Here is a 7,522-nt window from a genome sequence, read left to right as displayed (position 1 = left end):
AAGAAGGCCCGGCAGCACAGCACGTCCTTTACACCCCAGGTGCTTGAGTTGAGAAGCTCCTAGACTGGGGGAAGATTGGTAACAAAGACCTTCTTCCAGAGCCTGCAGAGAAGAAAGGCCTTCCTGGGAACTGGCACCCTGAATTCAGACTTCTATCCTCCTAGAATGTGAGAGAATAAATTTCTGTTTGTTAAAGCCAACCACTTGTGGTATTTCTGCTATAGCAGAACTAGATAACTAAGATAGTGGCAACTCATGTCAGTAGAAATTGGTGTATTATTTGATAAATGATGTTAGGCTATCTGGGTGGCCATCTAGGAAAATAAAAGCTTACTTCAATATATCACCTGTAATACTTAATCAAATTCAAATAGATATAAAATTTGAAAGTAAAAAAAGTGAAAAATAAAACCAAATATAATTACTGGAAATGCCAAGGCAGAAAGTTTTCATACCTTTGGAGGTAGAAAACCAATTTTTTACACAAAACTTAGAAACAATGAAAATTTGACATAATTCACTACATTAAAAAATTTCTTCCTGAACACACTTCCATTCTCTTAAAAAAAACAAAAAAGATGAGACAAAACAACAACCAAAAATGCAAACAAACAAAAAAATACATAAGCAAAGTGGAAACAAAAAAAGAACAAACTATGCAGAAAATATTTGTTATTTTCCTAACATGTAATATGCAACAGAGTAGGTTTGAAAAATATGAAATGTGGGAAAAAGTAATAGATTTCTATTGGCTTATCTGTCCCTGGGTGGTGCAGTTTATTGGCTGGGCTGGTAACTGGAAGATTGGAAGTTGGAGTCCACCCGTAGGCATCTCAGAAGAAAAGCCTGGTAACTACTTCTGAAAAATCAGCCACCGAAAACCCTAGGGAGCACAGTTCTACTCTGACACACAGGGAGTCTCCATGAGTCACCGTTGACTCCATGGCAACTGGTTATTGGCTAGTTTATGCAAATAGAATTCCTTGCAGGTAACCCCATAATACAGTTGCCTGGGTAGGCAGAATCCTGGGCAGGTGGAATGCGGAGGGGAGGTGGTGGAAGGGAAAGATTTTCGCTGTATATAAACCATTATGTTTTTGTAATTTAGAAATATGTGAGTTATGTTTATTTTAATATAAACATTTTTTAATCTGTCCCTTGGACATGAAAGGCTGTGCTGAGATATAAACGTTAGACAGAAATGATTGCAGTATAATTTTTATAACAACACTGTAATTGATCTTAGCCTATTATTACAGAGGTAAATACCTTCCTTATATTATCTATAGCCTCTCTTCTGGTATATAGACTCAGGGAGCTACTCCAACTGAGAAAACAGAGCTGGCAACAGTATTGAACCCACATCCCCAGAGAGACTAGAGCCTCAATCCAGAGGCCTTAGACCACTGGGCTACATTACCCCACATGCCCTTAGGTTTTAAATTCTAATGTTTTCAAGGAAACAATAATGTTTTCCAACACGGTTATTCTTTTCCTAGAACAGTTCCACAATCTAGCTGTCCAAAACACTGATTAATAACAACTAAAATTTATTTGACACACTGATAAAACTGTTGAAGAACTCAAAAAGATTATTCAAGAACATAGTGGAAAAATTAATAAGTTGCAAGAATCCATAGAGAGACAGCATGTAGAAATACAAAAGATTAACAATAAAATTACAGAATTAGACAACGCACTAGGAAGTCAGAGGAGCAGACTCGAGCAATTAGAATGCAGACTGGGACATCTGGAGGACCAGGGAATCAACACCAACATAGCTGAAAAAAAATCAGATAAAAGAATTTAAAAAAAGGAAGAAACCTTAAGAATCATGTGGGACTCTATCAAGAAGGATAACTTGCGGGTGATTGGAGTCCCAGAACAGGGAGGGGGGACAGAAAACATAGAGAAAATCGGTGAAGAACTCCTGACACAAAACTTCCCTGACATCATGAAAGACGAAAGGATATCTATCCAAGATGCTCATCGAACCCCATTTAAGATTGATCCAAAAAGAAAAACACCAAGACATATTATCATCAAACTTGCCAAAACCAAAGATAAACAGAAAATTTTACAAGCACCAGGGAGAAAAGAAAGGTTTCCTTCAAGGGAGAATCAATAAGAATAAGTTCAGACTACTCAGCAGAAACCATGCAGGCAAGAAGGCAATGGGATGACATATACAGAGCACTGAAGGAGAAAAACTGCCATCCAAGGATCATATATCCAGCAAAACTCTCTCTGAAATATGAAGGCAAAATTAAGATATTTACAGATAAACACAAGTTTAGAGAATTTGCAAAAACCAAACCAAAGCTACAAGAAATACTAAAGGATATTGTTTGGTCAGAAAACAAATAATATCACATACCAGCACAACACAAGGTCACAAAACAGAATGTCCTGATATCAACTCAAATAGGGAAATCACAAAAACAAACAAATTAAGATTATTTAAAAAAAAAAAATAACAATACACATAATAGGGAATCATGGAAGTCAATAGGCAAAAGATCACAATAATCAAAAAGAGGGACTAAATACAGGAGGCATTGAACTGCCAGATGGAGAGGGATACAAGGCGATATAAAACGATACAAGTTAGGTTTTTACTTAGAAAAATAGGGGTAAATAATAAGGTAACCACAAAAAGGTACAACAACTCCATAACTCAAGATAAAAGCCAAGAAAAACGTAACGACTCAACTAACATAAAGTCAAACACTATGAAAATGAGGATCTCACAATTTACTAAGAAAAATGTCTCAGCACAAAAAAGTATGTGGAAAAATGAAATGGCCAACAACACACATGAAAAGGCATCAAAATGACAACACTAAAAACTCATTTATGTATAATTACGCTGAATGTAAACGGACTAAATGCACCAATAAACAGACAGAGAGTCATGGACTGGATAAAGAAACACGATCTATCTATATGCTGCCTACAAGAGACACACCTTACACTTAGAGATACAAACAAACTAAAACTCAAAGGATGGAAAAAAAATATATAAAGCAAACAATAAGCAAAAAAGAAGAGGAGTAGCAATATTAATTTCTGACAAAATAGACTTTAGACCTAAATCCACGACAAAGGATAAAGAAGGACACTATATAATGATAAAAGGGACAATTGATCAGGAAGACATAACCATATTAAATATATATGCACCCAATGACAGGGCTGCAAGATACATAAAGCAAATTTTAACAGAATTGAAAAGTGAGATAGACACCTCCACAATTATACTAGGAGACTTCAACACACCACTTTCGGAGAAGGACAGGACATCCAGTAAGAAGCTCAATAGAGACACAGAAGACCTACTTACAACAATCAACCAACTTGACCTCATTGACTTATACAGAACTCTCCACGCAACTGCTGCAAAGTATACTTATTTTCTAGTGCACCTGGAACATTCTCTAGAATAGACCACAAATTAGGTCATAAAACAAACCTCTGCAGAGTCCAAAACATCGAAATATTACAAAGCATCTTCTCAGACCACAAGGCAATAAAACTAGAAATCAATAACAGAAAAACTAGGGAAAAGAAATCAAATACTTGGAAACTGAACAATACCCTCCTGAAAAAAGACTGGGTTATAGAAGACATCAAGGAGGGAATAAGAAAATTCATAGAATGCAACGAGAATGAAAATACTTCCTATCAAAACCTCTGGGGCACAGCAAAAGCAGTGCTCAGAGGCCAATTTATATCGATAAATGCACACATACAAAAAGAAGAAAGAACCAAAAGCAGAGAACTGTCCCAACAACTTGAACAAATAGAAAGTGAGCAACAAAAGAACCCATCAGGCACCAGAAGAAAACAAATAATAAAAATTAGAGCTGAACTAAATGAATTAGAGAACAGAAAAACAATTGAAAGAATTAACAAAGCCAAAAGCTGGTTCTTTGAAAAAATTAACAAAATTGATAAACCATTGGCTAGACTGACTAAAGAAATACAGGAAAGGAAACAAATAACCCGAATAAGAAACAAGAAGGACCACATCACAACAAAACCAAATGAAATTAAAAGAATCATTTCAGATTACTACGAAAAATTGTACTCTAAAAACCTAGAAGAAATGGATGAATTCTTGGAAAAACACTACCTACCTAAACTAACACATTCGGAAGTAGAACAACTAAATAGACCCATAACAAAAAAAGAGATTGAAACGGTAATCAAAAAATTTCCAACAAAAAAAAGCCCTGGCCCGGACGGCTTCACTGCAGAGTTCTACCAAACTTTCGGAGAAGAGTTAACACCACTACTACTGAAGGTATTTCAAAGCATAGAAAATGACGGAATACTACCCAACTCATTCTATGAAGCCACCATCTCCCTGATACCAAAACCAGGTAAAGACATCAAAAAAAAAAGAAAATTGCAGACCTATATCCCTCATGAACATAGATGCAAAAATCCTCAACAAAATTCTAGCCAATAGAATCCAACAACACATCAAAAAAATAATTCACCCTGATCAAGTGGGATTTATACCAGGAATGCAAGGCTGGTTTAATATCAGAAAAACCATTAATGTAATCCATCACATAAATAAAACAAAAGATAAAAACCACATGATCTTATCAATTGATGCAGAAAAGGTATTTGACAAAATCCAAAACCCATTTATGATAAAAACTCTTACCAAAATAGGAACTGAGGGAAAATTCCTCAACATAATAAAGGGCATCTATGGAAAGCCAACAGCCAATATCACTCTAAATGGAGAGAACCTGAAAGCATTTCCCTTGAGAACGGGAACCAGACAAGGATGCCCTTTATCACCGCTCTTAATCAACATCGTACTTGAAGTCCTAGCCGGAGTAATTAGGCTAGACAAAGGAATAAAGGACATCCGGATTGGCAAGGAGGAAGTAAAGTTATCACTATTTGCAGATGACATGATCTTATATACAGAAAACCCTAAGGAATCCTCCAGAAAACTACTGAAACTAATAGAAGAGTTTGACAGAGTCTCAGGTTATAAAATAAACATACAAAAATCACCTGGATTCCTCTACGTCAACAAAAAGAACACCGAAGAGGAAATAACCAAATCAATACCATTCACAGTAGCCCCCAAGAAGATAAAATACTTAGGAATAAATCTTACCAAGGATGTAAAAGACCTATACAAAGAAAACTACAAAGCTCTACTACAAGAAATTCAAAAGGACATACTTAAGTGGAAAAACATACCTTGCTCATGGATAGGAAGACTTAACATAGTAAAAATGTCTATTCTAACAAAAGCCATCTATACATATAACGCACTTCCAATCCAAATTCCAATGTCATATCTTAAGGGGATAGAGAAACAAATCACCAATCTCATATGGAAGGGAAAGAAGCCCCGGATAAGCAAAGCACTACTGAAAAAGAAGAAGAAAGTGGGAGGCCTCACTCTACCTGATTTCAGAACCTATTATACAGCCACAGTAGTCAAAACAGCCTGGTACTGGTACAACAACAGGCACATAGACCAATGGAACAGAATTTAGAACCCAGATATAAATCCATCCATGTATGAGCAGCTGATATTTGACAAAGGACCAGTGTCAGTAAATTGGGGAAAAGATAGTCTTTTTAACAAATGGTGCTGGCATAACTGGATATCCATTTGCAAAAGAATGAAACAGGACCCATACCTCACACCATGCACAAAAACTAACTCCAAGTGGATCAAAGACCTAAACATAAAGACTAAAACGATAAAGATCATGGAAGAAAAAATAGGGACAACACTAGGAGCCCTAATACAAGGCATAAACAGAATACAAAACATTACCAAAAATGATGAAGAGAAACCCAACAACTGGGAGCTCCTAAAAATCAAACATCTATGCTCATCTAAAGACTTCACCAAAAGAGTAAAAAGACCACCTACAGACTGGGAAAGAATTTTCAGCTATGACATCTCAGACCAGCGCCTGATCTCTAAAATCTACATGATTCTGTCAAAACTCAAGCACAGAAAGACAAACAACCCAATCAAGAAGTGGGCAAAGGATATGAACACACATTTCACTAAAGAAGATATTCAGGCAGCCAACAGATACATGAGAAAATGCTCTCGATCATTAGCCATTAGAGAAATGCAAATTAAAACTATGATGAGATTCCATCTCACACCAACAAGGCTGGCATTAATTCAAAAAACACAAAATAATAAATGTTGGAGAGGCTGCGGAGAGATTGGAACTCTCATACACTGCTGGTGGGAATGTAAAATGGTACAACCACTTTGGAAATCTATCTGGCGTTATCTTAAACAGTTAGAAATAGAACTACCATACAACCCAGAAATCCCACTCCTCGGAATATACCCGAGAGATACAAGAGCCTTCACACAAACAGATACATGCACACCCATGTTTATTGCAGCTCTGTTTACAATAGCAAAAAGCTGGAAGCAACCAAGGTGTCCATCAATGGATGAATGGGTAAATAAATTGTGGTATATTCACACAACGGAATACTACTCATCGATAAAGAACAGTGAGGAATCTCTGAAACATTTCATAACATGGAGGAACCTGGAAGGCATTATGCTGAGCGAAATTAGTCAGAGGCAAAAGGACAAATATTGTATAAGACCACTATTATAAGATCTTGAGAAATAGTAAAAACTGAGAAGAACACATACTTTTGTGGTTACGAAGGGGGGAGGGAGGAAGGGAGGGAGAGGGTTTTTTATTGATTAATCAGTAGATAAGAACTGCTTTGGGTGAAGGGAAAGACAACACTCAATACATGGAAGGTCAGCTCAATTGGACTGGACCAAAAGCAAAGAAGTTTCCGGGATAAAATGAATGGTTCAAAGGTCAGCGGAGCAGGGGCGGGGGTCTGGGGAACATGGTTTGCGGGGACTTCTAAGTCAATTGGCAAAATAATTCTATTATGAAAACATTCTGCATCCCACTTTGAAATGTGGCATCTGGGGTCTTAAATGTTAACAAGCGGCCATCTAAGATGCATCAATTGGTCTCAACCCACCTGGAGCAAAGGAAAATGAAGAATACCAAGCCCACACGGCAACCAAGAGCCCAAGAGACAGAAAGGGCCACATGAACCAGAGACCTACATCATCCTGAGACCAGAAGAACTAGTTGGTGCCCGGCCACAATCGATGACTGCCCTGACAGGGAGCACAACAGAGAACTCCTGAGGGAACAGGAGATCAGTGGGATGCAGACCCCAAATTCTCATAAAAAGACCATACTTAATGGTCTGACTGAGACTAGAGGAATCCCGGCGGCCATGCTCCCCAGACCTTCTGTCGGCACAGGACAGGAACCATCCCCGAAGACATCTCATCAGACATGAAAGGGACTGGTCAGCAGGTGGGAGAGAGATGCTGATGAAGAGTGAGCTAATTATATCAGTTGGACACTTGAGAGTGTGTTGGCAGCTCTTGTCTGGAGGGGGGATGGAAGGATAGAGAGAGAGGGAAGCTGGCAAAATTGTCACGAAAGGAGAGACTGAAAGG

This window comes from Elephas maximus, chromosome 1 (assembly GCF_024166365.1).
Source record: "Elephas maximus indicus isolate mEleMax1 chromosome 1, mEleMax1 primary haplotype, whole genome shotgun sequence".
Lineage (NCBI taxonomy): Eukaryota > Metazoa > Chordata > Mammalia > Proboscidea > Elephantidae > Elephas > Elephas maximus.
The sequence above is the reverse complement of the archived record's forward strand: the minus strand, read 5'-3'. Positions refer to the sequence as shown.